General features: G+C 46.7%; 1 long non-coding RNA gene across 2 annotated transcripts in view; it reads left to right on the top strand.

Annotated features, from left to right (window-relative positions):
• The first annotated feature begins 6836 nt into the window (after positions 1–6836).
• The window catches only part of LOC147031875 (uncharacterized), a 213392-nt gene continuing 200095 nt past the window's right edge, over positions 6837–20133 (top strand). For both annotated transcript variants that reach the window (XR_015054743.1, XR_015054745.1), the window contains exons 1-2: positions 6837–6889; positions 14774–14969. This is a non-coding gene — a long non-coding RNA (uncharacterized LOC147031875). The remainder of the gene's footprint in view (positions 6890–14773; positions 14970–20133) is intronic.

The following is a 20133-nucleotide window of genomic DNA, read 5'->3' as shown; positions in this document are numbered from 1 at the left end:
GAAGAAACACAAAAGTGTGGAGTGAGGGACGCACATGGTCCAGAGAGAACGTAGCTCGGAGATGGCCTGTAAGAACAGGGCTTTAAGGCTGGCTTTCCTTTGACGCATGAAGAAGATGGCACGATTGTCGTATTTGTGCTGAGGTGAATTGGCTCATGTACCGAGCAAGACGCAGGCCTTTGGCTCTTGGTTGGGTTGTGAGAGACGGACCCTGAGCCTCATGTATGCCACCGAAGGGGACGGCGCCATTCTGAGTGGCGGGTCAGTGAGGACGATCGACGCACGAAGAGTCCGCACGGGGTCTCTGAGCATTGGGGTTGAATACGACTAACGAATTTCCTGACAAATGTTCCCGCTGAAAGAGAGCGGCTTGGTGCTATTTTGTGCACGTCTGCACATGCAAATTTAAGTGCCTCGATTTCACGTTCCATAAAGACCATCTCTTTGCCTTTGCAATGAAATAGAGTGGGGATATAAAGATTTATTAATCTAACTAAAAAAACCTCAACGCACCCCTTTAATTTTTCCACTAAACACAAGGAAGGGATCTGTCTACACATGTACTTAATGGAATAACTGACTTGGGACACCTGTATGTTGTATGCATACGGTTTCTAGAACTGTAACGGTATCTAGTATCAAAATGTGTGCAACACCCTAGCCTCGAGAGAATAAAGGTATGAGAGGAGAATTCCAAATCCCCAGCAGTTATGAAAAAATTGCGAAAAATGTCGAGGGGGAAGCCCCCAGCCCCCCCTCCCCCGAGTGCAGTTACAGTTAAACACAAAGGTGTACTTTTCCTGAAATTCAGTCATGAAGGGTCAGATACATGACTTGCTACACACAAAACATGTTGCTGATTAAGGCCGTGGAGTGCTTTTGATTGAATTCTCGAACACAGACTTTGAGGTTCTTGCTTGTACTACAGCTGAAAGATCCCATCACAGATCATCCTTCATTCAGGAACATTCGCTGCATCACAGCTGATTGACCTCAGCAGTCTCATTTGCAAACTTGGCCATCCAGTTTGCTGCCTGCATGGAATGACCGGCTGTAACACAGTCAGTGTTTTTGCTGGGAGAGGGAGGAAAAACGACCTTCACTTTATTTTTAAAACAAACCCCGAATGCTGCCCCATCCTGCAAAAGTTGTGATGAACTCTTCCATCCCTGGATGTGTTCGTTTCACATATGGAGGAACTCGTTTGAAGCACATTCTACAGCAAATCAGATGGTTGTTTCAAAACTTTGAGGTTCCCATGTTTTTCAGAACATCAAAGGTCCAGTCACACCATCTACCAAGGATGTCCTCAGAAAACATATCCTGAGAGCTAACCACCAGACAGTGGTTCGGATGACGGAACTCAAGGATTATCCATCACTTCAAGTCCTGATGGACAATGATAAGTAGTACGAACGAACGTATTTGTAATAGGTTAGCGCCAGCAACCTTCTAATGAATACTTTCATTTAAATTGTCAGTCTGAATACATGAATTTTTCCTTATATTGGATGAGAGAGACCTTCAAGCAAACTTTTGCTGAAACCGTTAACTTTGAAAGATTACAATTGCCTGTGAAAACACTATCACTGCCAAAACTAATTCCTTGTTGTGTGTTGGTTTGTGGCAATAAAAATTCAAACACGCTGATACAATCTTTTAACACTTACATCTGTCTGCTTTTCCTCTTTATCACACATTCTGTCAGAACCACAGGGATATCACTTTGCCTGCTGCTGTGGTTTTAGAGGTTTTCAAATATGTTATCATTTTCTGGTGAACGGCAAGCCACCACATCCTTCTCTTGCTAAAGAAAATGTGTTTTTTTTTTTTTTTACATGGGTGGCTCACACACCAATTGATTATATCTTAGTTTGGAGTTTAAATCACAAGGAGCATATCCGGAGCAATTGATTGTATCGATGACCACATCTTGCTTTCCAAACTGAGCTCATGGTCCCATGTTGGACGAGTTATGAGAAACCCTGTGCAATCAGACAAGGTATCACATTCTCGGATCATTCCTGATTTGTTGTACATCAATAACCTCTCTTCTTCACCATGAAATCCATTGTGTAACTCTCCAGATCCCTCCACAATGTGCGAGATAGTTTCTCACTCCTCTTCTCAGCAGGATATCGCAGCATTCCTCACTTCTCCAATAATATAGAGAAAAACAGCCATTGACAGGGAAGGTCTTATAAAACAGTAAAGATCCACACTCTCACAATTTGTCCTTTGATAACGACTAACTGTAAAATACACCAATTTGTTTCTGTGGTCAGCCTCTGGGAAAGGTATATAATCTGGAGATCCTGAACATCACCATCAGTTATAACCTTTGCGGGAACATCAGATATTCAAGCTGGTCTCCAAAGCCAGCATCAACCTTCTAATTAGTCCGAGAGCAGTCCGTCCTTCTCTTCCTGAACTCAGCTTATACTGTTCCACAATGACTTCTTCTGATGTGTCATGGAGTATGACTCCCCCATGTGGATGAGCAGTGCTCCTTCTTAAATTCAGTTGAGGACATGGAGGCAAAGGCTTTCATGTCTGTGGTATTTAGTGTCACAAGGATGCACTCTCATTGTCTCCTTTTTGCTCACTGCAACTTCGGTGGAATTGCTGTCTTTTCCTGGTTCATTTATACTCTTATACCTGCAGCCTTATCACCTGTCTGTCCAACCCTTGCCCTTCCACATTATTTAAACCCTGACCTTGTTAAGTTCCACAAAGATGAGCTAAAACACTCACCTGCATATATTTAATACTAATCGTTCTTTCTCTCGAATATGGAAGGATTTTTCTAAGATTGTTGTCTAATGATATTCTCTTGAGGATCTTAAAGCTGCCAGTGGATGATCCTGCTCTCTGCAGGGTAGCTCACCAGATGATGGGATTGGGGCAAAGCCGTCGGGACTCCCACTCTTTGATGAGAGGAGGAAAACCACGGGGTAACCTTCTCAGATCAGATTGCGGTCGTGTGTGTCAGGGTAGTGCTGAGGTGTCGTACACCAGACGGTGGTCTCCTTGGGTTAACATGAGGTGGTCCCTTTGAGTGGGTGCCTGGAATGTCCTTTCCTGAAGAGAGGATGATCACCTGTCTCTGTTATCATCTGAACCCAAGCGTTTGGACATCAGTATTGCAGCACGCTCTGAGGTTCGGAGGGATAGTGGCGAGATCATGGCAGGTGGTTACACCTTCTATTGGTCTGGTCGCTCTGATGGTTACCATGCCCAAGGAGTTGCTGTAGCTGTGTCCAATAAGCTGATAACAATGATCATTGAGGTAACTCAGGTCAACGAGCGTATTATGAGACTAAGGATTCGTCACTCCTTGGGTGTCGTTTCCCTGGTCTCTGTATATGCTCCGACTGAGGCGAGTGATCTCACAGTGAAGGATGCATTTCATACCACGCTCGAGTCTGTGGTTGATCAGTGCCCCAGAGGAGATACTCTTCTAGTCTTGGGGGATTTCAATGCATCAACTCGAACTGATAGGGATGGTTATGAGATGTGTGTTGGTCCCCATGGGTCTGCAACTGCGAACCTGAATAGCACTAAGTTCCTTGACTTTGCAAAAAGTCATGGGCTAACGGTGGCTGGTTCATGGTTTCAGTGCCCACAAGCTCATCGCTGGACTTGGTAGTCCAACACTGGTGGTTTGGCAAAGGAGATTGACCATCTGCTTGTTCATGATCACTGGAGGATGATCCAGAACGGCAGGGTCGACTGGAGTGCTCAGTTCCTCAATACCGACCACAGGCTTGTTGTAGCAACTCTGAAGTTGCAGCTTAAATCTGGGAGAATGGTACCATCCCAGCCGAGGCTGGACGCTGACAAGCTCAAGGATGAGAGGGTCGCTGAGGAGCTTACGAACAGGCTGAGTGGAGATTTAGGGGGCTGAGTGCTTTAGGGAATCCTGAAGAGTTGTGGAGTGCCTTCAAGACCACCGTACTTGATGTTGCCGGTGGATGTCATGGAACACTCCGCAGGGTGAAGAAGAATTTTGTCTCTCAAGGGACCCTGAAAAACATTGATCAGAGTCGCAGGGCCAGGCTGAATGGCAGAGCTGAGCTGTTCAGGGAGCTGAGGTGTAAAACTGTACATGTGCTCATGTTGGACAAAGAGGCCTATGTGCAAGGAATCTGTGAGGGGGTAGAGCATCACCTGTGGTCAAGTGATTCTCGTCCCGCTTACAGGGGAATTCGCGCATTGCGATCCTTGAAGCCCATCCCTCGGTGCACGCAGTTAGAGCAGAGGGTGGTGGGCTCTTGACAGGAGTCTAAAGTGAAGGCTCGCTGGGCCGGTTACTTTGAGAGGCTGTACCAGGCTGATCCACCAGCTGTCGAGTTTGATGTCTGTGATGTTAATATCCCTGTTCCTGACCCTGCAATCAACTGTGATCCACCGTCATTTCTGGAAACACAGGTTGTGGTGAACCAGTTAAAATGGGGTAAAGCTCCTTGGATGTGGGCATCCCTGTTGAACTTCTCAAGGGTGGTGGAAATGCTGTACTCATGCCATTGCATGCAGTTCTGTGATCTGCCTGGAACACAGGCATCATCCCAACTGACTGGAAGAGGAGGCTTGTTGTCCTTCTCTGGAAAGGGAAGGGTGATCGCCAGGACTGCATCAACTACCGAGGGGTGACGCTGCTCTTAGTGCCGGGCAAGGTCTTTGCTCGGATAATTCTTGAAAGGGTTCTGCAACATCTACTTGAGCACCAGCGTCCAGAGCAGTCAGGCTTTGCACCAAAGAGGTCAACGTATCCAACGTATCAAAGAGGTCAAGGATTGACCGTATCCTTGCTCTTTGTGTGCTCACCAAACGCAGATGAGAGTTTTGGCAGGGGCTGCTTGTAGCCTATGTTGATCTCTGTAAAGCGTTCGATTCAGAAAATCGGGATGCCCTCTGGGGGATTCTTGGTCTTCGTGGGTTGCCACCAAAACTGATCGATCTGATGTCTGAACTCTACTCTGGTATTGAGAGTGCTGTGAGATGTAGTGATACCATCTCTGACTTATTTCCAGTTGTTTCTGGAGTTTGTCAGAGGTGTGTACTGGCCCCCACACTTTTAAGTGCTTGTATGGACTGGATTCTCGGGAGGATGCCGGAGCGATCAAGCTGCGGTGCATTGTTTGGGAATGTCAAGATCTCTGACCTTGATTTTGCAGATGATAGTCATCTTTATGGAGCCTCTCGATATCCTTTTGGGGGCACTCGAGGTGCTAAATGAGGAGTTGGAGCTGCTGGGATTATGGGTTTCCTGGGTCAAAACTAAGATCCAGGCTTTCAATGACATCTTGGATGCTGCTATCTTGCCTGTACCTGTTTGTGGTGAGGATGTTGAGGTCATGGAGAGATTCACTTACCTTGGCAGTGATATTCATGTCTCTGCTGGCTGTGAGTCAGAAGTCAATAGACGTCTGGGTCTGGCCTGGGGAGTCATGGATTCACTGGATCATGGGGTGTGGCGCTGTCGGTACCTTTGCAGGAGGCCGAAGGGCCGAGTCTTCAGATCCTTGGTGCTTCGTCTTGCTGTACGGACATTAGACTTGGACTCTGACCAGGGATCTGAGATGGCGACTTAATTCCTTTGTTTCGAGGTCTCTTCAGAAAATCCTTGGCTATCGCTGGTCAGACTTTGTGTCCAACGAGCGGTTGCTGAGAGAGACTCAAATGAGATTTCTTTTTCCTGGATAGTCCGTGAGCGTCAGCTGCGACTATATGGACATGTGGCTCATTTTCCTGATGCTGATCCTGCTCACCAGATTCTCTCAGCGAGGGAACCTCGTGAATAGAGGAGGCCAACGGATTGACCACGTGCCTTGTGGTTGCTGCAGGTTGATCAGCATCTCAGGGACAGTTTACTGGGGCAGCTCTAACAAGGCAGAAATTTGATGAACTGACTTGTTGGAAAGGTGGCATCCAATGACGGTGCCACATTGAAAGTCACCAAGCTCTTCAGTGCGGCCCATTCTACTGCCAATGTTTGTCTCCGGAGATTGCATGGCTGTGTTCTTGATTTTATACACCTGTGTCAGCAATGGGTGTCGCTGAATTAGCCGAATCCACGAATTAGAAGGTTCATTAAAATTAGCCGAATCCTGAGTTCAAATTCCCCTCGGCTGTTCAATTTATACCAGGTGGGGTTGACTCTGCCTGTCATCCTTCTGAGGTCGGCAAAATGAGTACCAGCTTGCTGGTATCCTGTGTCGGAGTGTTGATCCGTCCATGATTGTACCCAATCGGACTGTTTAGGCATCACCAATGCTCTGCACAGAGTATGGTCCCAATGGATGGATGGAACACATTCTTCTGACGCATACCTTTGTTTTGGAGGTGTATAAGCAAATGACAGCTCTGTGTCAGAAAAAAAATACATAATCTGGGTTACACGCATGAAGCAAAAACATTCTGCTAATTCAAAACACCTCGGTGCACTGGAAAACGTGGGGGTGGGGGGGGCAGGAAACAAGTCGACATGTAATTGGGCCAGAACTGTGAGAGGAGGAGCGACAAACAACAGTCAGGATCCACGACCCGGATCAGAGACACTTTCGACACATTTGAAGAGTCCCTCGCTGGAAGAAATGATTTTTACAGAGGAGACACAAGACGAAAGGGTTCAGATGGACTGTATTACTTGGTGCCCACCACACAAGCATACCGCACACGGTGCAAGAGGCACGGATTTTAAACAGTTACCGTGAATACAGAGGAGGACAGCACGACACTTGTCAAGTCGGCGGAATCAACGGTTAATGGGAAATATATAAATAAAACGGGTCACGTGACAACTTCAAAAACAACAACAACAACAAGCGAACACGAGAGGCGTGATGCATGCCGGGATTTTATTTTGAGACTCGCCTCCTCGTCCGTTGTGAGTTTGTTTTTATTTCGTCGAAAGCGATGATGGCTCGTTCTTGTAAAAGTCTCCATTCTTAAAACTTGATGTACTTTCGTTTTTGTGAGGTAAAGATAAACTTGGGGCCCCGAGGTTGTTCGATTTTGGGGGGAAAAGAACGCGCTCACGATGCTGAAGGCTTGGAGACAATAAAATGTTTATTTCCGCCCGAGCTGGAGCTTGCTACAAGCTTTTAATGTGAATGACGGTTATTAAAATGATGATGATGTTCAAAGATTTTCCGTTCACGAAACGTTTAGGAAATATGACGACGAAGTAGGCTGACAAAGGTTCGACAGGACGAGTACTGGGTGGAGGTGAGTGTTGTAAACTCGAAGGAAAACACAGCGGCCGACATCCGGAATGGTGTTTCCAACGACGTCCTCTTTTCCTTGATATATATACCAGCGTTGACGTCGCTTATCCTTGGGATCACTCACAGTGGTTCGATGTACCTGGCTTGTCGTATGTGTTCGACTCTTATGGAATGCTTTCTTGAGTGCTTCAGCCACACGAGTGCGGGCCCGTAGGTGCGTGCCAGTATGTACAGCTTCGTTCCTTCGCTCTCAAAAACAACGACTGGATTGGGGCATTTTTTCAATTAGATCGGACCAACCGTATCATAAATGGCCATAACTTGGGAAACACCTGGGAAACATATTCGGGTCCCCAGCGTCAATTATGACGTCATATCAAATGAAGAAGAAGAAGAAATGTGACGCTGCTCTCTCTCACTCCTCTCTCTCGCCCCCCTCCCTCGCCCCTCCCTCGCCCCTCCCTCGCCCCTCCCTCGCCCCTCCCTCGCCCCCTCCCTCACCCCCTCTCTCGGCCCCTCCCTCGCCCGCCTCCCTCGCCCCTCCCTCGCCCCTCCCTCTCCCTCCCTCGCCTCCTACCTCGCCTCCTCCCTCTTCCCTCCCTAGCCCCCTCTCTCGCCCCCTCTCTCGCCCCCTCTCTCGCCCCCTCTCTCGCCCCCTCTCTCGCCACCCTCTCTCGCCACCCTCTCTCGCCACCCTCTCTCGCCACCCTCTCTCGCCACCCTCTCTCGCCACCCTCTCTCGCCACCCTCTCTCGCCACCCTCTCTCGCCACCCTCTCTCGCCCTCCCTCGTCCCCCTCCCTCGCCACCTCCCTCGCCCCTCCCTCGCCCCTCCCTCGCCACCTCCCTCGCCGCCTCCCTCGCCACCTCCCTCGCCACCTCCCTCGCCACCTCCCTCGCCACCTCCCTCGCCTCTCCCTCGCCACCTCCCTCGCCCCTCCCTCGCCCCTCCCTCGTCCCTCCCTCGCCCCTCCCTCGCCACCTCCCTCGCCCCTCCCTCGCTCCCCCTCTCACCCCTCCTCTCTCCCCCTCCTCTCACTCCTCCTCTCTCCCCCTCCTCTCTCCCCCTCCTCTCTCCCCCTCCTCTCTCCCCCTCCTCTCTCCCCCTCCTCTCTCCCCCTCCTCTCTTGATCTCCTCTCTCCCCTCTCTTGAATTGTGACGCCCACTCTCTCTCTCTCAACCTCTCTCTCGCCCCTCTCTCTCGCCCCTCTCTCTCGCCCCTCTCTCTCGCCCCTCTCTCTCGCCCCTCTCTCTCGCCCCTCTCTCTCGCCCCCTCTCTCGCCCCCCTCTCTCGCCCCCTCTCTCGCCCCCTCTCTCGCCCCCCTCTCCCCGCCCCCTCTCCCGCCCCCTCTCCCGCCCCCCTCTCCCGCCCCTCTCTCCCGCCCCCCTCTCCCGCCCCCCTCTCCCGCCCCCTCTCCCGCCCCCCTCTCCCGCCCCCTCTCCCGCCCCCTCTCCCGCCCCCTCTCCCGCCCCCCTCTCCCGCCCCCTCTCTCGCCCCCTCTCTCGCCCCTCTCTCGCCCCCTCTCTCGCCCCCTCTCCCGCCCCCTCTCCCGCCCCCTCTCCCGCCCCTCTCCCGCCCCTCTCCCGCCCCCTCTCCCGCCCCCTCTCCCGCCCCTCTCTCGCTCCTCTCGCCCCTCGCTCCTCTCTCCCCCCTCCTCACTCCCCCCTCCTCTCTCACCCCTCTCTCTGTAAATGTATTCACAAATGTCTACCAAGCACAACAATTAATTCAAACCTAAGGAAAAAACAGCTTTCAAACCTTGGGAAACAGCTGAAACGGATGAAGAACGATATAAAACCTTGAAAAGGCACATACTCAGGTCCCCAGCGTCGATTGTTACGTCATACCAAACGAAGAAGAAAAATTGTGACGTCAATCGTGCAAAATACAAACAGACATTAATTGTGACGTCATTCGTGATGTCGTAGTACCGTGTCTTGTCATTGGTCGACAGATAAATGGCCGTAACTTGGGAACCGCTTGTCCGATTAATATCAAACGTTGAAAAGGCACATCCGCGGGGCCCCGGAAATATTCCTGGCAAGTTTCAATCAGATAGGACCGGTGGTTGTCGAGAAACAGCGGCAGCATACAGACAGACAGACAGACAGACAGGCACGTACGCACACTGCTGGAATTATAGATCGACTAGTGCGGGCCCGTAGGTGCGTGCCCGTAGGTGAGTAAACGACGACTGGATTGGGGCATTTTTTCAACCCCCCCTCTCATCCCCCCACCCCTCTCATCCCCCCCTCTCACCCCTCCTCTCTCCCCCTCTCTCGTGCCAGTACCCTCTCTCGTGGGTGAGGCGTGCCGATATGTGCAGCTTCGTTCCTTCGCTCTCGTAAACGACGACTGCATTGGGGCATTTTTTCAATTAGATCGGACCAACCGTATCATAAATGGCCATAACTTGGGAAACAACTGGGAAACATACTCAGGTCCCCAGCGTCAATTGTGACGTCATATCAAACGAAGAAGAATTGTGACGCCCCTCTCTCTCGCCCCCTCCTCTCTCCCCCTCTCTTGAATTGTGACGCCCCCCCTCTCTCACCCCCTCTCTCCCTCCCCTCTCCCTCCCCTCTCTCCCTCCCCTCTCTCCCTCCCCTCTCTCCCTCCCCTCTCTCCCTCCCCTCTCTCCCTCCCCTCTCTTGCTCCCCCTCTCTCCCCCTCTCTCACCCTCCTCTCTCCCCCCCTCTTTCCCCCCTCCTCTCTCCCCCCCTCCTCTCTCGCTCCTCTCTCTGTAAATGTATTCACAAAAAAACAAAAAACAAATAAATAAACATTAATTGTGACATCATTCGTAATGTCATAGCACCGTGTCCTGTCATTGGTTTGGTAATTAAATGGCCATAACTTGGGCAACGTTTGTCCGATTAATATTGTTGTGGTTGAGGAAATTCGCAAACCACCATTCAGGTTTTCTTTACTATCTTTACTAAAAAATTCAGTTTTTCTTTTACTATCTTTATTTTGGACCAACCGCCATTACTAACACCACAACCACCACCAACCGCATCTCGACAACCACAGCCACCTTCTCCAGAACCGCCTTCACCACAGCCACCTTCTCCAGAACCGCCTTCACAACATCCACATTCTCCACAACCGCTTTCACACACCAACCACCAACCGCAACGCCGCTTCACAACAACAGCAACGCCAACAGCCACGACCTTTACCGTCACAACTCGCCCTCGCAACCATCGCATCACCGCCATTCCCACGCCGCTTGTGGGCACCGATACTGGACTCGTACAGGGCGCGCACCGAGCAGCGGGTGCAAAAACACCAGCCTTTCCGAGAAATTGGATCAAGAATGATTCACGCCCACTTCTGTTCCGTCCTATCAGCGAGCGTGGGGCGATTTGGCCCCGCCTCCAGGCGCGTCGGAGTATAATCGCTATATGCAGATTCGCGGATCAAGAATGATTCACGCCCACTTTTCCTCCGTCCAATGGGGGAGCGTGGCTCCGCCCCCGAGCCGTTCCTGATCCAAAAATCTGCATATGATTTCTCCTGTCGGACTATAAAGCGCCGAGCGCGGAGCGAATCAGGGCAGTTGGGAGGAGTTGAAGAGTTGAGCAGTTGGGAAGAATTGAAGAGTTGGCAGTTGGAAAGACTTGAGAGTTGAGAAGAGAAAAGAGTTGGAGAGTTGTGGCGGCGGCGAAATCAGTCGAGAGAGTGTCTGTCGGGGTCCGGAGAGGCTGGAGAAGCCAAGAAGCTTTGTGGAGGTCTGCGCTCGTGTCAGAGTCGGGGAGCTGCGGAGAGGGGAGGCCGGGAACGCGGTCGAGGTCGCAGTGGAGTCGCTCGTCGCGGGACCCAAGCCAGCCAGATATCCTCTTTCCCCCGAGCATCAACAACCCCCCCCCCCCTGTTTCCCCCTGCGCTGAGATAGTGTGAGAAGGGGGCCCCATTCCCACCCCATTCCAGGCAGTGCCAGCGAGGCCCGCGGAGTCGGGGCGCCGCCGCCATTTTGCGGCTCATCACCAGACGGGTAGGCTCGACGCGGTCTCGGCCCCAGGCCCGTCTGCCCCCTTATCGTTGAGGGTGGCCCCTTTTTTCTTTTGCTTTGGAGTATATGTGTTGTCGGCGCCGTCTGTGAAGTAAAACTGTGTAAGTGTTGCCGTGTGCTCGCGTAGTCGGTAGTAGATCTGCATTATGTCTCTTTTATTGCATTTGCTTTTTGTGCAGAATTGTCGTGTTACTTTTACATTTGCTTTTGGTGCATAATTGTTGTGATTGTATATGTGTGCTTTCCGTTTGCCGCGGAATAAATGTGCTTTATGTTGAACTGTTTTTCCCGTTTCGCTTCGTCTTTTCTTTTATTGAATCTCCATCTTACTTCACGTAAAGGGTTGGTCGTGGGCTAAATACGCCCAATAATTAATCGAACCGTCGAGGTTGACGATAACACAGCTCGGTTATCCCGATAGTACGGAACGGGTCGCTTAAAGTGGCCCGTGTCCGAAGTCGACCTGCGGCGAGGTGCGATCGCCCGGTCTACCCTCCGTGTGGGTACTTAGGAAGGTCGAATTTGGCGAGCAACCCTATCCCACGCGGGGGGCCGATTGGCACGATCGTGGTGAGGCCGAAAGGCCCACCCGTGACTAGTTCCCGGCGTTAGTCCGAGAGGGTCACGACGGGATTGTCCGTCCGGTGGGCGATGTGCCGCGATTCGAGTCTCGTGGCCGTTTGCACGCCGGCGGGCGCGAATCTGCAACAATATCAAACCTTGAAAAGGCACATACTCAGGTCCCCAGCGTCGATTGTGACGTCATACCAAACGAAGAAGAATTGTGACGTCAATCGTGGGGAATAAATAAATAAACAATAAGTGTGACGTCATTTGTGATGTCATAGCACCGTGTCCTGTCATTGGTTTGGTAATTAAATGGCCATAACTTGGGCAACGTTTGTCCGATTAATATCAAACCTTGAAAAGGCACATACACAGGTCCCCAGCGTCGATTGTGACGTCATACCAAACGAAGAAGAATTGTGACGTCAATCGTGGGGAATAAATAAATAAACAATAAGTGTGACGTCATTCGTGATGTCATAGCACCGTGTCTTGTCATTGGTCAACAGATAAATGACCGTAACTTGGGTACCGCTCCCCCGATTGATATCAAACCTTGAAAAGGCACATCCACGGGTCCCCAGCAATATTCCTGGCAAGTTTCAATCAGATCGGACCGGCGGTCGTTGAGAAACGGCGGTCTAATACAGACAGACAGACAGACACACACGCACAGAGATTGCTGTAATTATAGATAGATGATGAGCACTCTACAATGGAACATACCCAAGGACTCTGAACTCATGCGTGGTCCCCATGATGACAATTTGGCTATCTATAAGGGAGACCATAAATCACGGCTCGTTAAGTGAACGATAATGTTTCTGAAAATGTTGAACGATCTTTTTGACCTTGAAATTCGATGTTTCCACTTTTAGATCTGGCAAGTAACATCGGCCAAAGATCAATGAGCCATCAAGACGGGGAGAACATTGAGCAGAAGAGATAGTTTAGATCGGGGAGAAGATGTTTAGTTTTTAATTAATTTTATTGAATCTTCTTTTTCCATTTGAAAGTTGTTATAAATTTTAAATAAAGTTTAAAAACTTAAAAAAAAATATTGAAACTAGGTGTGGACTCTTTGTCGGTGCTGTATGTTGAATAGCATATCCTTCAAATAAGTGTGTGCTTGGCCAGTTTTGCGCCAAATTCTTAATGTCCATTCAAATGCCAGGTTGTTGTTATCCTGCGCATTTTAAGTTGACAAACGTCAGGTTTTGATCAAGGAACAACTTATTCAAATTGAATGTTTTATATTTTGAACATGAATCGGAAAACAAACATGCCATTTGACGGAACAATACTTTATCTCTGAATTCTTCTCGATCACACATGCACAGAGAGGAGTGAGATAATATTTTTACTCCGTCTTGCCTATCTGGCAGTAAAACAAAATTGAAAATCATTCCAGACAGGAAACTTGCTTTTGAAGGACGTCATAAAGGACACAAACAACAGGCATGAATAACTCATGTAATGTGATGGATAAGACGATGTAATCGACCATGCGTCAACCACGGTAAATTCCGGAATTTTTTTTTATTTTACACGACTTTTACCATGTTTATTTTATTTGAAATGAAATTATATACTTGAACGCTGTTGAACACAAATCGCCTTCTTGTCACTTCCAAAACCCTTCCATTTAGCAGTACTTGGACATGTTAAACATAGTGATGTATGAGGGTGATATGTAATACTTCTTCAATAGCGGTAAATCTCTGGAATCTTTTAAACACGATCTTTAAAATCATGATTTATAAAACTTGAAGTATGTACTTCAATGCTACGTGAGGTAATGTGTTCGATAAACTCTAGTTACCCTCGCCGAAGGAGAGGTTATTGCATTTGGGACCGTTTCTTTGTTTGTTTGTCCGCACAGAACTTTCATGTTTTTCTCTGCAACTGCTTGTCGGATTGAGACCAAATTTTCACCACAGGAGTGATGACTTGTGCGAATGTTTTATTGATAATTATGACATCATAGGTCACGTGGTGTGGCAGCCATGTTGGAAAAACGGAAAATGTTTGGACCTCTATCTCTGAAATCACACCAAGGAAAAAACTGAAACTTGGCACACGGCAAGTACTCCTCATGGGGAATGATGGATCACAAACTACTCGCTCAGGGTGATGGAGCACAAACCACTCGCTCAGGGTGACGGAGCACAAACTATTTGCTCAGAGTGACGGAGCACGAACCTCTTTCTCAGGGTGACGGAGCACGAACCTCTTTCTCAGGGTGACGGAGCACGAACCTCTTTCTCAGGGTGACGGAGCACGAACCTCTTTCTCAGGGTGACGGAGCACGAACCTCTTTCTCAGGGTGACGGAGCACGAACCTCTTTCTCAGGGTGACGGAGCACGAACCTCTTTCTCAGGGTGACGGAGCACGAACCTCTTTCTCAGGGTGACGGAGCACGAACCTCTTTCTCAGGGTGACGGAGCACGAACCTCTTTCTCAGGGTGACGGAGCACGAACCTCTTTCTCAGGGTGACGGAGCACGAACCTCTTTCTCAGGGTGACGGAGCACGAACCTCTTTCTCAGGGTGACTGAGCACGAACCTCTTTCTCAGGGTGACGGAGCATGAACGACTCGCTCAAGGTGAAGGAGCACAAACCACTCGCTCTGAATGATGGAACACAAACCACTCGCTCAGGGTGACAGAGCACGAACCACTCGTGGTCAGGAATGACATGGTGGGCAATAGCGTTCGCAGTGAGTTAACGATTCGCTTAGAAGGATTTAGTGTGGTTCCGCAATTGACTGTAAAGCCTTCGGCAAGTGGCTTAAGCACTCATGCAAGCACTCCAATTAAATGGTTGATAAGGAATGGTTGGCCAGGCTGTCGCTGGTTGGTATGCCGTCCTGATGGGAGCAAACAAGCCAAAAATCGTGATAGGTGGCTCTATTTGATGTTTAAATGATGTTGACCATGTAATCTTTGTCTGTTTGACAGAGTCCCTGGCCAAGGCCTCTGGGATGGAGGTGACGCTTTGGTGTAGGACAACGTCCAATGGAGATCGGGGGCATGCTCCGTCGCACTCCACTCCTGGCACCCACCAAACCCAGATTCATCAGTTGGACTGCCAGATGGTGAAGCGTGATTCATCACTCCAGAGAACGCATTTCCACTGCTCCAGAGTCCAATGCCGGTGAGCTTTCCACCATTTCAGCTGACGCTTGGCATTGTGCATGGTGATCTTAGGCTTGTGTGTGGCTGCTCGGACATGGAAACCCATTTCATGAAGCTCTCAACAAACGGTGCTTTTGCTGACGTTGCTTTCAGAGACAGTTTTTTTAACTCAGTAGTGAGTGTTGCAACCGACGACAGATGACTTTTCCATGCTTGGCACTTCTGCACTCAGCGGTCTCATTCTTTGAGCTTTATGTGGCTGACCACTTCGTGGCTGAGCTGTTATTGCTCCGAGACATTTCCACTTCACAATTACAGCACTTACAGTTGACTGGGGCAGCTCTCGCAGGGCAGAAATTTGATGAACTGGCTTATTGGAAAGGTGGTATCCTGTGACGGTGACACATTGAAAGTCAGTGAGCTCTTCAGTGCGGCCCATTCTATTGCCAATGTTTGTGGACGGAGATTGCATGACTGCGTGCTTGGTTTATACACCTGTTAGCAATGGGTGTGGCTGAAATAGCCGAATACAATAATTAGGAGGGGTGTCCGTATATATATATATATACATATATATATATATATATATATATATATATATATATATATATATATATATATATATATATATATATATATATATATATATACAGTCATGCGCCACTTAACGACGGGGTTACGTTCTGAGAAACGCGTCGTTAAGCGACATCATCGTTGTGCGAACATCATTTTTTTTTTGTTTTCGTTTTCGTACATCGTACTTATACAAAACTACACACCAAGGCTATATGGTGCCGCGGTGTAGCGTATTGCTCCTCGGATACAAACCTGTACAGCATGTTACTGTACTGAATACTGTTGGCAATTGTAACACACATCCAAGAGAGACGGAAGACGCGTTAGTTTTACCTTTGTGCTGTTCATGAGGGCCATCGGTGTGGTTAGCAGCAGCTTACAATCTCCTCTCGCATCGATTATAGAAAGATGAATAAATAGCGTTTCGATTTTATAAATACATAATCATTGCATCGATGTTATAATTTATAAATGAAGAAACGAGCTCCTGTCAATTGTGATATATATATATATATATATATATATATATATATATATATATATATATATATATATATATATATATATATATTTTCGGAACAGTGCGATTGTTTTAACAACATGAAAAGCTTCACCAAAAAGAAATTCGCGTTTCAATTTCGACTGTAACAACGATTTATTCGCGGAATTCTTCAATTGAAAGGTAATTTACTTGCTGGAAGGTAAACGTGGAAACATTGGTTCAGTTTGAAAGGCGATTTCCTTGAATCCCGATTTAGCACGACCCTGCTTTTTTCGCGATGACATTTTATGGACCTCAACAATCACATTATAACAGGGCCACACTGTCGTTTATTATCATTATGAAGTATTATGTACTGTACAGCGTACATAATTGTATGTACTATTTTTATACGACTTGCAGCGCGATGTCGGCTGCATCACTCGGCGATAGGAATTTTTCAGCTACATTTTTTTTTCATTTTTTTTTTTCAGAGCTGGCAGATCCGTCGTATATGCGATCTGTCATTGCCCGGAACGTCGTTAAGCGGCGCATGACTGTATATATATATATATATATATAATATATATATATATATATATATATATATATATATATATATATATATATATATATGTATATTATAATGTTTCATGAAATGTTGACATGCTTGCAATGACTTCTGATTTAGTAAACATAGTAAGTCTTTGGTCATAAAGCACATCAAATAGAAAAGAATAGTCAATCCATTTTACAAGATAAAATTTCACCTAGCGTTAATGGGACAAAGCATTGCGCGCGGGAATATGCGATGGTGTGCCATCGACAACGTAGTTCTAGTACTACATATACTTCGATCTTTAACAAAAATGGGGGAAAATTGTATCAAGAAGAACCAAACCAAAAACACTTACCTGTGTTAACTTGCACTTTGCTGAAGTAACGTGCTCTACATTGTTACACTACAGTGGCCTGCAAAAGTATTCATCCCCGACCAATAATGCGCATTGAGATGAATTACGAATGATGTAGAAACATTTTCTTCCAAATGAACTTTTTTATTAATAACTGAAGAGATCAAACTAAACACTGTTACAGTTGAAGGAGGTTACATTTCAGGAATACCTTCAAAAAACATGTCCAAATCAAAGTTCACTGGTTGCAAAGGAATTCAGCCCCTTTGGTCAGTACTTGGTCGAAGAACCTTTTGCAGCAATTACTGCAATGAGTCTTTTTGGAAAGGTCTCTACCAGCTTTGTACAGTGAGATGGTGAGATTTTTGCCCGTTCTTCACGTGAAAATTTCTCTTGTTCTGCTAAGGTTGATGAGGATCGTCGATGGACTGCAATCTTCAAGTCTCGTCATTAATGTTCAATTTGGTTCAAGTCAGGACTTTGGCCCACTCAAGATCATTTATTTTCTTCTTATTCAGCCACTCCAGTGTGGCTTTAATTTTGTGCTTCGGATCATTGTCCTGTTGTAGAGTAAATCTCTTACCCAGTTTCAGATTCTTGGCTGACTCGATCAGGTTTTCATCAAAGATTATCCTGTACTTTGCACCGTCCGTTGTCCCTTCCTTCCTGACAAGCTTGCCAGTCCCTGCTGATGAAAAGCAGCCCCATAACATGATGCTACCACCACCATGCTTGGCAGTAGGGATGGTGTTGACTGGATGGTGTGCAGTGTTCGGCTTGTGACAAACATAACGCTTTGAATTTAGACCAAAAAGTTCAATTATTGTCTCGTCTGACCACAAGATTTTTCTCCACATGCCTGCAGTATCATTAAGATGCTTTTTCACAAACTCCATACCAGCTTTATAGATGCATCTATTTTAGTGATGGCTTCTTTCTTGCCACTTGTCCAGAGAGGCCAGCTTTGTGAAGGGAACGGGATATCGTTGATTGATGAACACTGACCCTCATCTCAGACATCGAGCCATGCAGATCTTTCAGTCATTGTTGGATTTACAATGACATCCCAAACCAGTTTCCTGCTTGCCCAGCTGCTGAGTTTGGATGGGTGACCTGATCTGGGTAGAATCTGGGTGGTATGATACGTCTTCCACTTCTTAGTTATGGTTCATCGTACTCAAAGGGATAATGAGTGACTGAAATGTTCTCATAACCCTCTCCTGAATGGTGCTTCTCCACCACTTTACGACTGACTTCTTTGGAAAGTTCCTTGGTCTTCATGTTTACTTTGTTGGTTGACCAAGTGAGTTGCACTTTAAAACCCCTTGGATAAGTGGGGAAGTGTAATTTTAAAGTTAAACCACTGATTCCACACAGGGGAAACCTATTACACTTATTTTGAAACTTTTCAAACAAATAATTTGCTCCTGAAGTGATTTAAGGTTAATTCGGTAAAGGGATGGAATCCTTTATGACTGAGAATCATCTGATTTTCTCTGTTAATCTAACTTATTCACATTTTATTCGCATTTTTTTAGCTTCATCACTTTGGAGTAGTTTGTAAAGACTCTATATATTAAGTTTGATTTGAAAGCGTCATTAAATAAGCTCAGGTGGCATCAAAATGTGAAAACTTTGGAGGTGGTGAATACGTTTGCAGGCCACTGCACTGTATATTCTCCTGCACCACACTGCATTTTGTTCCATTCTGTGCTGCAATCTGCTGTACCCTGTTGAATAGACCTGCACTATGGCATGTTATGTGATGTTAATCGACACAATGATGTAATGCTCTGACCTGCAATGTCCAGAATCAACTTGCATTGTTTGGAGTTGGCGGTTTGGTTAAGTGCTGACATGTCTAACACTGCATCCTCCTTATCCCCATTGTGGTATTCTTTACAAACTGCCTTAATAAGCAATCCTGGGCTAGATCTTGAAATTCTTCATCTGCTTTGCTTTTCCCTGATCTTGAACCTACTCTCTCACTGGCAAATTAACCACTCCCTTCGGTCATCATCAATATTCTCGTCTTCCCGAACCACCTGCCTTTCTGAATTCTTCCTGAACTCTTTTATCATGCTCTTCCTTGACATTAAGATCCCTATAAAACAATCTTATGAGTAAGTACCTTACTATTCTTACCATCCCTTAATTATATCCACACAGAACCATCTACATTAATTCCTTCCTTCATGTCACACTTTTCTCTCTACAATATTCTCTTTTCCCTTGATTGCAGCACCTCATCCTGTTTATCTTTCCTATAAAACCTATACATCTTATAGCTATCTAGTCCTGTCTTCCAATTTATCTCCTTATTAGTCCCCTACCGGTTTCACTGGAGGGACTCTAGATTTGCTCTCCGTCTGTCCATGTCTGTCTGCCCGTCCCACCTGTGGTTTTTCAGACTTTTTTTTCACAAACCCTTTAACATATTCAACTGAAACTTGGGACATGAATTTATTATGATATGTTACAGAACAAGTTAGTGTTTGAGGGCATTTCATCAATGTTTTTTTTTGCAGTTATGCCCTTTTTGAAATTAGAAAATATCAATTCGGTCGGGGACATGTATTGCAAAGCAATTCTCGCTCTTGTTTATATAGTCTCACTAACTACAACTAAAGCACACTTCTTACCATCCACTTTAGCTTCAAGCTCCTCCATCTTAATTTTTTTAAATAACTCTTAGCATTGTCATGAATTTTGTTTTACCTCCTTCCTTTCTTGGAATTATTTTTTCCTGTCTGTGCTTTCCAATCATGTTATCAGTTGCAGTTCCTCTTGCATGAGTTTTTCCACCATCCTCTAGTCTAAAAAGCCATAATTATTTCACTGATGTTGATGAGACAATGATGATGCTCTGACCTGCAATGTTGAAGTTGATGAGAACTGATGTAGTCATGTGTATCAGGCTCCGTACCTTGCTAAAATGTTACTGATCCATTATGTCCCATGAAACTAACGAGTTATACATTCCTCCTGGGATATATCAATTATCTTGTACAGTGTGTGATGCTCCATAAATATCAAAATCATCTTTTTATCCTTTAAGAGGAGAAAATGCTCTCAAAATTTTTCCAAATAAATTGTCATAATGCCTATTTTAACACTATATTATAATTATCAGGTCGCTGCATAAGACACAGTCTCCATATTTAAAAGTCCATGGTTAAGTAGTGGACCGCACAGGCCTAAAAGACTTCAGG

This window comes from Eptatretus burgeri, chromosome 2 (genome assembly GCF_056783735.1).
Source record: "Eptatretus burgeri isolate ZD-2024b chromosome 2, Ebu_testis_v1, whole genome shotgun sequence".
NCBI lineage: Eukaryota > Metazoa > Chordata > Myxini > Myxiniformes > Myxinidae > Eptatretus > Eptatretus burgeri.
The sequence above is the reverse complement of the archived record's forward strand: the minus strand, read 5'-3'. Positions and strand labels throughout refer to the sequence as shown.